The sequence below is a fragment of the Coenobita brevimanus genome, chromosome 104 (genome assembly GCF_032717465.1).
Source record: "Coenobita brevimanus isolate Jiangsu-jjx chromosome 104, ASM3271746v2, whole genome shotgun sequence".
Taxonomy (NCBI): Eukaryota; Metazoa; Arthropoda; class Malacostraca; order Decapoda; family Coenobitidae; genus Coenobita; species Coenobita brevimanus.
The window spans coordinates 42,819,861-42,834,847 of record NC_137057.1 but is presented as its reverse complement, the minus strand read 5'-3'; positions in this window follow the sequence as shown (position 1 = coordinate 42,834,847).

The window sequence follows — 14,987 nt, the reverse complement described above, 5'->3', positions numbered from 1 at the left end:
AATTACAACTGTTTGTAAGTGTTTTCAGATGTTTTCATTCATTATGATGACATGCAGCATAAGTATAGCGCACATCAGCTTAGTAAGCGCATTCGCTATGACTCGTATTTCAACATACCCAATTGTTTTATCACTTTCCTATTATTTTTCCCTTTACATAGAACCTTTCCTCCACCACTGTAAGTGTTTTCAATTATTTTCATTCATTACGAGGGCATTTAGCGATATGCTAGCGCATATTCACGTAGCAACCACGATCTCAAACACTCGTGTTTCATCTTCTACTTTATTTATTCACTCCAGTTATAATTTCCCACTTACATTACACACGTTTACACCCCTATACTGCACTGTACATACTTACTGGCATTATTTATTCAAGTGAGCGTGAGAATATCGCATGAAAATACCCTCGCAATGAATGTTTCGACCAACATAATACTCACACACTTATATACTAATTCTTGACATATATTAAACACTTTACCACTTGTTGACTTCTATTTTCACTATTACGTGCCTTATTAATTCAACTGAGCGTCAGGATATCGCATCTCTAGACACACGCTATGAATATTTGACTTAGAATATATTTCAGCACTTACAATAATTTGAACTTATATTATACCCGTAAGCATTTCCAATAATAATAATTATATAATAACGGGCCGTATTTATTGCACTGAGCGACAGAATATCGCATCATAAAACCCTCGCTATGTATGTTTCCACTTACAGCATATTTATACACTTACATACAATTTTTGCACTTATGTTATACCCGTATGCACTTTATACTAATATTTGGAGATCAACATGACTGATAATTTCACTGAGCGTCTGTCTGTCGCATTTACTTCATAGTTTCAGCGTCCTGTCGCATTCACACCATATCAGAATTGCATCAACGCTTGATATTCGCTGAAACATGGGTGAATACAGAGACCCACGTCACACTGCACGCACTCATAGCGGGTGTCCTTCCTCTGTGTCGTGAGTCTCACCCGGGAATTGCTACACACGTGACACCTGCGTTGGGGCCTAGGTCTGTTTGGCTGGGGAGGGATAGGAGTGAGGAAATGGCGGCCGGATATTCTCAGGGGAGTTTGTGCAATAGGGGCAGTGCGGGTGCGATGTTGGGGCCTTTCTACAGCATACCGTGCAAACATATCTCTTGTGAGCTCCCTCACGAACCCTTCAAAGGTTTCCTGAACTCCTGTTGTCATGGCGTGAAGGTGGTGGCAATTCAGAGCAGTGATGTCTAGCAAGTGAAAGAACAGTTTCTTATACCACTTCATCGTGGTCCTGGCACACTCTACTGCCGATATCATGGAGTCTGACTGGTCCACGAGGCGCATGTTTATATTATAGTCCATGACACACTCAGGTTTCCAAATACGACGCCTGTTCTCGCTACGGTAATCAACTGAATCAGTACGGTGCATCAAGGGGCGGTGAACCGTTGACAATAGGCTTACCTCTCTATTGTGATTCCACACAGTTGCAAGGATGTTGTTGGCTTTGAAGAAGACAACCTCATTCCTTGCAAGTTTCCGCCCTACCTTGGCCATGTGACGCAGGTTCACCTTCACGGTTCCACAGACTCCAGTTTCATGCGTGTGAAGATAACGAGCGAGAAGAGGGCTAGTGTACCAATTGTCCAGGTAGAGGACGTGACCACGATGAAGGTAGTCTTCTATCATCGTCTTTACCACTGCTCCCGACAGTCCAATACTTCGATCTTCTATTATGTCTGTCTGTGCACCGGTGTACAAGACTATGTCTTGCACGTATCCAGTCCTACAGTCGCACATCACAAAGATCTTGAACCCAAAACGGTGCCTTTTGCTGGGTATATACTGCCTAAATGAAATATTGCCTCTCCACAACACGAGACTCTCGTCTATGACGAGGTCTCTAAAGGGATAGAATGATGAACGAAAGGTTTGCCTCAGGTGATCAAAGATCAACCTAATTCGCCTCATTTTATCAGTGTTGTTCGCATTTGCAGGATCATGAGCATCATAGAAATGGAGGCGACTTAGAATTTGTTGAAACCGATTACGGCTCATCACTTGACCAAATATTGGGGTAAACATAACAGGGTCCCTAGTCCAGTAAGCAGGAATTCTGTTCTTTCGTATAATACCCATCAAAAGGACCAGGGCAAAAAATAAGAACATTTCTGAAAGGGAGACAGGGTAATCATATATGATAGAATGCCTACTCCTTGTTCCCAGTCTTTCACTCTCAAGGCGCTGGGTGCTTGCAAACAGGTTGGCTTGGTATACAATCTGCTCCACAAATGCCTCACTAAAAAACAGGTGGAAAAAATCCAACCTGGTGGAATTACGGTGAATTCCTGGAGCAATGCAGCCAGAGCGCCCCTGCTCAGTGAAGGGGTGAATGAGGGGAGAAAAATCACTCCCAACCTCCCAAATCCACGCCACAAATCCCTCGTCCCCATCATCCCCATCACCGCCTTCGTCTGGGTGGGGAGGAGATCCTGGTTGGGGAGGTGGGGGAGAAGGAGTGCAGAGGGCTTCCCCACTGTCACTCCTCTTCCCTCTGCCTTTACCCTTTCTCTTTCCCTTACCCTTACGGCCTTGAGGAACATTAGGGGGCTGTGGGGATGAAGTAGGGGAATATTGGGGAGCAGAAGACGTGCTGGGGAGTGGTTCCTCCCCACCTTCCCCCTCCATGACAACACCAAGTGCTTTCTCACGCACCCTAGCTCGACCACGTGTTAGGGGATATTGGGGAGCATAAGACGTGCTTGGGAGTGGTTCCTCCCCACCTTCCCCCTCCCTCACAACCCCACGTGATAATGAACGCACCCGCACTCGCCCACGTGATACACTACGCCGCCTCACACTACGTAGGGAGAGCAATGACTCACTCACGTCACTCTCACTTTCCCTAATCCTCCCTGTACTTTCCCTTTCACTCCCCACTCCCTCCACGGCACTTCCAAACTCCCCAAACAAAATGCTAGGCCCATACCTGCTCATCCGATGTGGTGTGCGCTCTGGGCCACGATGAGTGATGACCTCATGTCCATACCACGTGGCAGCATGTCCCACGGCTCCGTCCTCGTCCTTGTCCTCGTCCTCGTCCTCGAATTCTGGTTCCAAATGATGTTGGGGATAAGCATAGGATGTTGCATGTGGCTTCTTTGTCTGCTGCCCCTCTCTAGCAGCATGGTAAGTCACGTACTGCCGCTTCCTGGGAGACGGAACTTCCTCGTCACTGCTGGTGGTTTCTTCCTCCTCTGGCTGCACATAATCTTTATCCACAACCTCGTCGTCCAGTGGGGAATCACTGTCGCCTGTAAAGGCATCCAGGGAGGCTTGAATTTCGCCGTCTGAGAGACCTCTTTTAGCCATGTCTGAGCAGGACCGTTGCTACCAGGTGAGTGGACGAGTGGCGGGTTAGCGCGGGTCGCGCGGGGTCGCCGAGTGTCCCCGCCTGGTGGCAGGTAGGGGAAGGTCATGTGAGGATACGTACCGCAAATCAAGAGCGAAATTTGAAAATTGTTGAAATTATGCACTTTGCAATTGCACGACGTACCGGGACATCGCCTGGACTGGCAAATGCAAATCGTTGCAACGTACCCATACGTCGACGGGACAGGGAGGGTTAATGCCCCAAGATCTTCCTTTTCAGAAATCACTTGAAGGATGCAGCCTCCCTCCCCTTCACATGATATCAAAAGGAGGCCATCAAACGCATCTGTGTCATCCTCGTCACCATCTATGTGATGCACTGGTTTGAAGCCCTAAGTGCTGTCGACGCTCCAATCAATGACCTCAATCTCCTGAAGAAGATTGAAGAATTCAAAGAGGTGGATCCCATTTTAGTAAAGAAGGCACTGGACAAAGTCAAGAGCCACCTCTGATACCTGAGTGAGGACCTGGCTCCACTAGCCGTGCATTCTGAAAAGTCTCTGCTGAGGAAAAGCAGGAAATGCTGAAAAAATATGACCACAGCGCCGCCTAGGAAGAAGGGTCTGCGCTGTTTGAACTTGAAGTAATTGATAAGGCATCAGATCTGAGAATCTGTAAGTCTGTCATCCGGAAGTCGAAAAACCTCTTCCAGTGTTTGAAGCTGGATACTCCGACAAGCATCAATGACCTCTGCCTCATTCCTGATATCATGGCCCACTTCAAAGTGGTCAATCTCTGCTGAGTGGGCAGTCAAACTGGCAGTGGACTACAACAGTGGTCTGATGAAGAATGGAGAAGAGCGACAGTTGATCTTCCATGTTGTGCAGCACCACAGAGCCCTCTACGACTCAATCAAAAAATCCCACATGTAATAAACTGATTATGCTTGTTCTATAGCACAAAAATATTGTTTCTTTTTGTACCACATTGTTTATTTTTACGTTTCTTCACCATACCGTTCACGTACTCAGTTCAGTTAGATTTACAGAATACAGGGGTAGTAAGGCACAACTTTGCATTGATAAAAAAAACTTAAATTTTTGCTTTAATGCTTTGGAAAGTGGAATCGATTGCATACTTTGCTCACCTTAATATCCATTTTTTTTTCTCCTCTGTTAGTGCTGAACACCTTAAATATATACAGCATATATATATATATATATATATATATATATATATACTCGACAATGCACCTGCCCACCCGTGCGACAAGGACTTGATGGCTGAGAATGTCCGGATTAGGTGCATGTTTCTGCCACCTAATACGACTGCTCTCATCCAACCAATGGACCAAGGAGTGATCGTGGCAACAAAGTGCCTATACCGACGGAAGTTCCTGGACGAGGTGATGGTTGTTCTCGAGGACGAGGACGAGCACAGGGAGGGACAGGACACACGAGGCCAGCGGACTTTGCAAAACCTTCGCCGCTACAACATCAAGTCTGCTTTCTACAACTGGGCTAGTGCATGGAAGGAAGTCCCTGTCAAGACTCTGGAAAATGCTTGGTCTCGTCTGCTTCTCAGAACGGATGTGGAGTACGATTTTCTAGGGTTTGACGTAGATGACTTCCATGCACGGCTATGTACGCACGGCGACTATGTTGATGTGGACGATGTTCGTGGTTTGATGACGACGAGGGCGATCCTGGGTATCAGACATTGTCTGATATCGAGATCGCGTCTTCAGTTGCAGGTGTCAGTACCGATCTTGAAAATTCCGACGAGGAAGGCGACGATGATGAGGACTCCTCTCAGCAGGACACTACTCCAGCCATCCCCAAGCTGAGCGCACTCCGGGAACACCTAGAGTTCGTCCTAGACTACCTGGAACACCCGGACTGCGACAGAGAGATGGGGCCCTTGGGACCTGTGGAGGAAGTGCATGCTTTCAGGCAGCGCATCATCAATCGTCAGAATTGTCGGTCATTGCGTCAATCAACCATTGACAGATTTTTCAGGCCCGTGACCTCCGCTGTGCCCAGCCCCGGCTCCACTCCGTTGCCTCCCCAAGACAGGCCCTCATGCTCCGAGCCACAGCCCAGCACATCAGCCACGGTGGAGTCACCGCTCGACGTGAGTTTGCGTCTGTCTTCAGAGTTGTCTGCAGTGGGTACGCCATCACCACGACCCAGCGACGCACCCCTAGGTCACCTGCCAGTGATACTCTCGGACTCTGACAGTGAATAAACAGCAAGAACTTCTCCACTAGACCACACGGGAATTCACAGTGTTGTGCAGTGAAAAAAACAGTGTGTTGTGTTAAGGATTTACAGTTGTGAGTGAAAAGACTAATTTGGAACAAAATTTAACGTAAATAGACTTGTTTGTTTTTGCTTTAGAAAATTATTAGAAGAATGGGAAAAGTTAAAGTGCAGAGTGCAACACTTAGTAAGTTACAATGGAGCATTAGTTAGACAAGAGTGCGCACTGTGAAGAGAACGGACTTCTGAGTGCGATTGACTAAGTTCAGTGCAAAACTTCATGAACAGTGTACTGGAAGTGCTTCAGGAAATCCTTCTTACTGTCAGAGTCCGAGAGGAGGCGGTAATTCATCGAGGTGGCCATGGACTTGCTCCATGTACTGTACTATACTTTCATACTGTACTTTTTTCCATACTATACTTACCTCAAACACCTCATTTCACTCTTTAATGTCCTTTATTGGTGTGAATAAGGTGTTAGGAGCTATGCATGTGCAGTCGGAAGGTGTTTTTCTGAGTTAGGCTAGGTTAGGGTCCATAAGTACCAGTCCAGGAGCCAGTAACCAGAATGTTTAATATTGTATGAACCTACTTCTAAACCCTCATTTTATGCTTCCTTTGCATTTATTTCATTTATGTGCCTTATTGGTGTGATCTGGGTCTTAAATAGGTGCTATGCATGTCCAGAGGGAGTTGTATAGGTGTTTCTCTAAGTCAGGGTCCATAAGTATAAGTCCATAAGCTGGGGCCCAATATCCGGACAGGACCAGTATCCGGACCTGCCTATGGCTCTATTACATCGGATATTGGAGGGATTACTGACTATATATATATATATATATATATATATATATATATATATATATATATATATATATATATCTATATCTATCTATATATATATATATATATATATATATATATATATATATATATGTATATATATATATATTTATATTTATATAATATATATATATATATATATATATACATCTCTATCTATCTATCTATAGCCCGATGCCCTAATCCCGCAAAGGGTGGCCACAGACAAAACGCCTCCAAGTCACTCTGTCACCCACCATTTGACTCCCTCCCCCCAACTCACCCCCCCCTCCCTCATATACCTCTCAACTCCCTCCCTCCACCTCATCCTATGGTCTACCCCTCCCTCTCCCTCCCTCCACCTCACCTACATACACCCTCTTAGTCAGTCTTTCATTCTCCATCCTCTCCACATGTCCAAACCACCTCAGTGTATTTCTCCTAATCTTTTCAACCACATCCACATCTACCCCACAACGTTCCTTCACTTCTTCATTCGTCAACCTGTCCCTCCATGTCACTCCACATGCTCCTCTCAAGTAACTCATTTCCACTGCTCTCACTCTTGACTTGTTCCCCTCTTGCAAGGTCCATGCCTCGCTTCCATACGTCAGGGTAGGGATCACAATACCATCGTGCAGTGACTTCTTAACTTCCATACTCACCTCCCTATTTCTCATCACTGCTTTCAGTGTGCCAACAACCTTCCTTCCCTGCTGTACCCTTTCACGTACTTCATCCCCCAAAGTTCCATCCTTACTCATCACACTACCCAAGTACTTGAATGCACTCACATTCTCCATATCCTCACCATCCAACCTCACTGCACACTCTGTGACTTCATTCCTCTCAAACACCATAACTTTACTTTTGTTTACATTAACTTTCAGATTCCTCCTCCTACACACTGTCCCAAATTCATTCACCAAACCTTGCAACTCCCATTCATCTTCACTCAACAATACTGTATCATCAGCAAACAGCAACACCGGAAGCTTCTAAATCTCACCCTCATTCATTAGGGCCACCCCCACATCCACTGCCCTACCTTGTACCTCCTTTACGACCCCATCCATATATATATTAAACAGCCATGGAGACATCACACACCCCTGTTTCAGTCCCACATTGAGATCAAAGAACTCACTCAGCTCACCATCCACTCTCACTGTAGCCCTAGCTCCCTCGTACATACTCTTCACAGCACTCAACAATTTCCCCTCCACTCCATATATTCTTAATACCTTCCACATACCTTTCCTATCTATTCTGTCATAAGCTTTCTCCAAGTCCATGAAGGCAGCGTACACTTTCCTTCCCTTCTCTAGATACTTCTCCACTAAACATCTTAGAACAAATATCTGATCTACACACCCTTTTCCCTTCCTAAATCCCCCTTGTTCTTCTCCAACTAGCTCCTCTGTCATATGCCTAACCCTATCAATGAGTATTCTACCATATATTTTACCAGTCACACTAAGAAGGCAAATACCCCTATGGTTACCACATACTTCTCTCTCCCCTTTTCCTTTGTACAGAGGAACAATTATACCTGATTTCCAGTTCTCTGGAACCCTTCCCTCTTCCCAAGCCAATCTACACAACTTCCATATCCACTCCACAACAATCTCACCCCCATACCTAAGCATTTCACCACACACTCCATCAATTCCTGGGGCCTTTCCCAGCTTAATCTTCTTCATCGCTTCCACTACTTCCGACCTACTGATCTCTTCCTCCCTCCTCTCATCTCTTCTTCTCCCAGCCATTCCCCAACCACTTATACTCGTACTCACACTGCTCTCACTCTCTACATTCAACAAATCCTCAAAGTGCTCCTTCCATCTCCTCAATTTCTCTCTCTTCTCCACCAACAATCTATTATTCCTATCTTTCACTCCCCTACTATTTCCCCTTTCACACATCCTTACTTTCTTTACCTCCTTCCAAAACAATTTCTTACTCTCCCTCCATTTCACACTCAGATTCCTCCCAAACTCTTCATCCACTTTCTTCTTACTCTCCTTCACCAGTCTCTTAACCTCCCTTCTCCTGCTCACATATACCTCTCTCTTCTCTCTCTCATCTTCTCCCCTACCTCTACTCGCCAACCATTCACCATATGCCTTCTTCTTTTGTTCCACAGCTCGTTTCACCTCATCATTCCACAACAACATACATACATACATATATATATATATATATATATATATATATATATATATATATATATATATATATATATATATATATATATATATATATATATATATATATATATATATATATAAATATATAAATATATATATATATATATATATATATATATATATATATATATATATATATATATATATATATATATATATATATATATATATCTGCTCTTCACCCTCTCCCTTTTAATCAATCTTGTTCCCTTCCTTTCTCTGTCACCCTCCGCCTCTCACATTTTTCCTTCTTGTCTCTCTCGATATCCCTCGGTTCCCTTGCCTCTCTCTCTCTCTCTCTCTCTCTCTCTCTCTCTCTCTCTCAATCTTGTTTTTTCTTTCGCCTTGCTCTTCCCTTTGTCTAATTCACTTTCTCTCGTCATGTATTTTTACCTGCTTTGCGTTCTCACCATTTAGCCATTCCAGTCTTCCTCTTCTTCTTCTTCTTCTTCTTCTTCTTCTCTCTCTCTCTCTCTCTCTCTCTCTCTCTCATCCATATATTAAATGAAACCAAGGGTGAAAGCAAGCGCAGGTAAACACATTTCACAAGTCATTTCCCATCAGCAAGCAAATGTTTAACTGAGGAGGGGATAAGAAGCGATATACAGGTTTGCAATACGAACCAGGAATATGAAATAGGAGTACGAAATTGCAATGCGAAATAACAGTACGATTTCCCATTACTAAATAGTAGTACGGGATGGCAATACGAAACTAGTACGGATAGCAATACGAAATAATAGTACGGAATAGCAGTGTAAGACAGGCATATGAAACAGCAACAGTAAACAAATTAGAGACAGTATGAAACAACAGTACTATATAACAACTCGTTACAAATTTAAAACAGCTGTACGAGACAGTAATACGAAATAGCAATACGGAACAGTAATATCAATTACTGATGCGATGAAACAGTACGCAGTACCTAACAGCTACTACGAAATAGCAATAGGAAATATCCTTACGAAACAGTATTACGAAGAGCAGGCTAATACGAAATACCAGTACGATATAATACGAAATTGGAATAAGAGATACCAGTACGAACTAGCAAAATGAAAAATGAAATAACAGTAAGAAATAGCAGCATGAAATAAAAGTACGAAATGGTAATTCTAGGCAGCATAAAGTGACAGCAGTACGAAAAAGCCGTACGAAAGAGCCAAACGAAATAGCAATACGAAATAGAAACAACAGCAATACGAGATCACACACACACACACACACACACACACACACACACACACACACAATCATTGTTAAAACTGACACAGAGTGAAAAATAATGAGAAACTAAGACATATAGAATTATAAGATTACGAATAAAATTAACCAAAGTAAAATATTAGTTATATAGTATATAAAAAAATTTCACATACTACTAATAAAAAATGACACAGACAACGAAATACAGGTAGAAAGATCTCAATGGGAAGGGGAGAGTAATACAGGAGGTGACAAGTAACTCGCTTGAGCTAAGGGGAAAGACAAGGGAAGGAAAAAGGCTTGAAACATTTGACAACAAAGCAAGGAGGATAAACATGACAAGGAAGAGGATAAAATGAAAGTAAAAATGACTTGGAGAAGAGGGTGGAAATGGTAAGGAAACTAAGAAAATAGGAAAACGGATTGGAAAAAAGCACTAGAGGATAGGAAAACGAGAAGGTAGAATGAGGAAAATTAGAAGATAAAAGAAGAGAAAAAGAGAAGAGAAGAAAGAAGAGACAGAAAAGAAAGAGGGTTTCAAGAGAAAGGCCAGGTATGGGAATGGTAAAGCCCGAGGTATCTAAAAGCATAGCAGGAAGAATAACACCACGAGGCTGAGGATAAATGAAAATAAAAATGACCACCTGTGACGAATAAAAGACGTGAGCAAGAAAATAACTGAGAACTGTGGAAAGACAAAAAGAAATTGTTGGTTGGATAGAAGGAGGTGGAAGAAGGGAAGGAAAGGGAAGAAGAGAGAAGGAGAAGAAAAGAAATAAGAGGAAAGGAGGGGAAGGGAAGAACGTATAGGAAACGCAAGAGAACAGGGCTTGAAATATCTAAAAGGAAAGCAAAGACGATAAATGTCGGAAGACAGAGGATAAAATGGAAATAAAAATGACTAGGGCAAAAAGGAGGAATGGGTTATGAAAATCGAAGAAAGTAAATTAGCGAAGGTTTGACAATTAAAAAAAAAAAAAAAAAAAAAAAGGGACAACGCAGTAAAGCATGCGACAAGAAATCTTAGAAAAAAGAAATACAGTAATGGGTATGACAGAAGTCTTAAGAAAATAATAAAAAATACAATAATGGATACGACTTAAGCCCATACAAAAAATACAATAATGGGAACGACAAAAAATACAATATTGAGAAAAAAATGCCTTCGAAAAGAAAACACATTATTGGTACAAAAAAAAAAAAAAAATCCTTGGAAAAGTACAAAAGTAATGCAAGATAGATTAAAAGAACTTTTTTTTTTTTAAAATAGATATACGGACAGGAGGTGGAAATGACCAAGTATACGTGAGCATGAGAGAGAGAGAGAGAGAGAGAGAGAGAGAGAGAGAGTAGAGGTAAAAGAAGGCAAAGAGGATGAAGAAAAAGAAAGGAAGTGAGAGAGAAGGGTAGATTAGACAAGACTACAGGAGGGGAGAGCAGAAGCGAGGAAAAAATATAAGAATACGAAGAGACGAACAAGAAATAGGAAAAAAGAAATATAAAAGACAACAGAATACAAGAATGAGAAAAACAAAGATAAATAATCAGGGGAAACTCAAACTAACAAAAGTGTGGAGAGAAATTAATAAAGAGGATAAGAGGAGTAACAAAAGTATGAAAGGATGGATGGATGGGTGAGCGAGTGGGAGAGAGAGAACAAAGTGAGTTAGCGAGATGAGCAGCAGATGAATGCTGAGAGAGACAGATAGATAAAGAGACAGACAGACAGACAGATACAGTGACAGCGACAGTAACAGAGAAAGCAAAAGAAACACAGAGAGATGAATGGGTGGAAAGATAAATGGGCTTAGGGAAGAAGTGAATAAATCCAGTATAAGACTAATTCGCTATTGCATTTATCTGGATGAGTGTGCAAAGGGAATGATAAATGTAGGAAGGAGGGAAGGATTGTGGAGGATTAATGGAGACGTGTGTGTGTGTGTGTGCAAATTCCAGTTTATAAAATTGTATGCTTTCTGCTTGAAATATTTCTCATGAGTGCAGGTATGTGTATTTTTCTATATAGTGGATACTAAATGTGGAATGTCCATCATAAATACTGTACATTGAAGGGAGAAATTTGATTGCCATCCTTGAAAACATTAATATATGACAAGAAACCGTGAAATATGAAGAGAAACTATAGCGATACTATTACTGTTCTGTAAAACAATGGAAATTTCTGTGCGGACAGTGATGCATATTTTTAAGGTGTCCCACAAGAAAAATGTATGACTACAGTTAGAATAAAAGTAATTTTAAACAGAAATCATTAAAGAAACACAAAAGCGATTTAAAACTACTATGCTTCGAACATTTCTACATCCGTGTCAGGATATAAGCAGCCTGATGCAATTATGCATACATAAAAATATTGTTACATTTTTGGTGGCTCATAGTCTTACTTCTTTCTTTCTTACGTTAGCCCTCATATCTTCCGGACAACTCTAGCATTATGTTTGAGTTAACACCAGAAGCCTGTTTTTATCTAAGTGTGAGTCGCAAGAGCCTGATCATTATTCGTTATTCTTGCTTAGTTAACCCTTCATGAACATCGAACTTTTATCATTGTCGTGTAGCAAACGACAAATATGTTCATTTAGCCCACAGTGAATCGTAGGAGTCTAAAAGAGATAGTCTTGTCACAATTAACTCTCCCAGTGTGGAAATAAATTTAGTAATCAGCAAACCTCAGAAGATTTTGTCCAGTTGAGATTGGGTAATGGGAGCCAGGGCGTGTAACCAAATCCTACACACACACCATTTTCAGCCAGTCCAGGTAATCATTTTATTTTCCAGTTAGCAACACTTTCGCTCACCTGTCATACAAATCTGATGTTAAAAAAGAAACAAATACAAATACACCTACACTCTGAGCATCATCTAGTGAACACTGAACACTTTGAGGCAAGAGACTTTGTTTAAGGCACCTGACGCCTTTGTTCTTTCCGAGTTTACTTCTTTTGCCTTTCTTTCTTTCCTTCTTTCTTTCTACCTGGTTTATTTGTCTCCTCTTTTTTTTCCTTATCTTCTGCTTGACTCCTCATTTTCAGTCAATCAATCTAGCTCTCTATGAATATCTGTCTGTCTGTATATCTAACTGTCTCTCTGTCTATCTGTCTAGCTAGGCTATATGTTTATTAGTCTGCCTGTCTGTCTGTCTAACACCTAGAGGGAACACACTTGATGTAATGCATCAACTATTCAAAGTTTTGCGATTCTCTCTCTCTCTCTCTCTCTCTCTCTCTCTCTCTCTCTCTCTCTCTCTCTCTCTCTCTCTCTCTCTCAGTCCTCCTTTCCCTCTCAATTTATTTCATTCCTTCTCCTCCACCTTCTCCTCATAAGCATCATCATCATCATCATCATCGTTATCGTCTCTGTCATCTCTGTTTATCTATTTACACCATTCTATCAATCTGCCTAATAATTTATGTGTGTATCTACCTACCTGTCTATCTGTCTACCTATCTATCTATCTGTCAGTCTATCTTTCGTATTACAGCCTTGTCGTAACAGCTCGCTCGTCTATTTAACCTAATTACATTTTACGCTTACATTGTTTCCCTATTGACTTTACTTTTGCTCTCCATCCGTTCCTCTCTTATCTATTTCTCCTCAGTTCTCTCTCTCTCTCTCTCTCTCTCTCTCTCTCTCTCTCTCTCTCTCAAACACTGCAAGCTGAGACAAGATTAGTCAAGCAGCACTCAGAGCAGGATGAGATGGGCGAAAATAATGATGAAAGTGAATGAAAGTGAGTGGAGGAGATCACGGGTATATGAGTATGAGAGGTGAAAGAGAGACGAAGATTGAGGGAGGGAAGGAAGAAAGGAAAGGAGAGGGAGACAGGAAGGGAAAGTGAGAATGAGAAAGAAAAGCAAGAGAGGAAAAGACGGAGAGAGGGAGTGAGTGAGTGAAAGTGACTAAAGGAAAGAAAGAGAGGAAGGGAAAGAAAGAAACGGGAAAGGTAAAGATAAAGAATAAGTTAAAGAGGGACTCAAAAAAAATCTAACCTATGAATATGAAAGAAGGATGAAGGGAAAATGAAATAACTATGACTTTCAGTACGAGTGGGGATGGTGAAAATGAAGGTAGTATGAAAATAGAAATGAATAATGATGATGGCATAAGGATGAAAGTGAATAATGAGAAAACTGAGTGGGTGAGTAAGGTGGTGCGGGTGGTAAACAGAGAGAGAGAGAGAGAGAGAGAGAGAGAGAGAGAGAGAGAGAGAGAGAGAGAGAGAGAGAGAGAGAGAGAGAGAGAGAGAGAAAGAGAGAGAGAGGAGGCAGGCCTTTGAAATAATTAAAACCAACATCCCGGAATGTAGAAAAAAATCACCGTCCAAGCCTAAATAAATTAAAAGCCAAAGCATTCGCCAAAAAATACAGATTGCCCGCTATCATTAAAAACTAGTGCAATAATCCTCTGGCATTCGGAGGGTTATCACTGCCGGTTCGACAAACTATATAAAAAAAAAAAAAAAAAAAAAAAAACCTAGGTCTTCTCCCGCTGCGTTTCAGTGTTTATTTGCTCTCTCTCTCTCTCTCTCTCTCTCTCTCTCTCTCTCTCTCTCTCAAAAAAAAAAAAAAAAAAAAAAAAAAAAAACAGTATTCCCCTGGTAATCGGAGGAATATCACTACAGCTTCGCCAGACTTATTAATCAAGATGCCAGATATCCAGATATCCCTGGACATTGCCCACAAAGTTTGGATGCAGTTTACCACTTAATTCTGAGAGATTTTGGCAGAAGCAGATACACAGACAGACACACAGGAGCATGTGATTACATTATCACCTCACTAGGCGGGGGAGAACAAGGAGCTGTGAATTAAATCCATAGTTTCAGCCCATTCATGAAAACTCTTGAAATGGGAATATCCAAAATTTAACAAACTGAATCCTCAGAATATTTAATCCTTTCTGTCTGTGGTCGTATTCTGTATTAATTTTTCCTACAGGGTGGGTCGATAATAGCGTTCCAACTGAAACTCACCTGGCGATATGTATGTATTGTCGGGAGGGCTCATTCTGCTGGTGTGGGTGTGGGTTTGCCTGTGAGGGTAAGAGATTAATAAATGATGCAAGATAGGTACTTATAA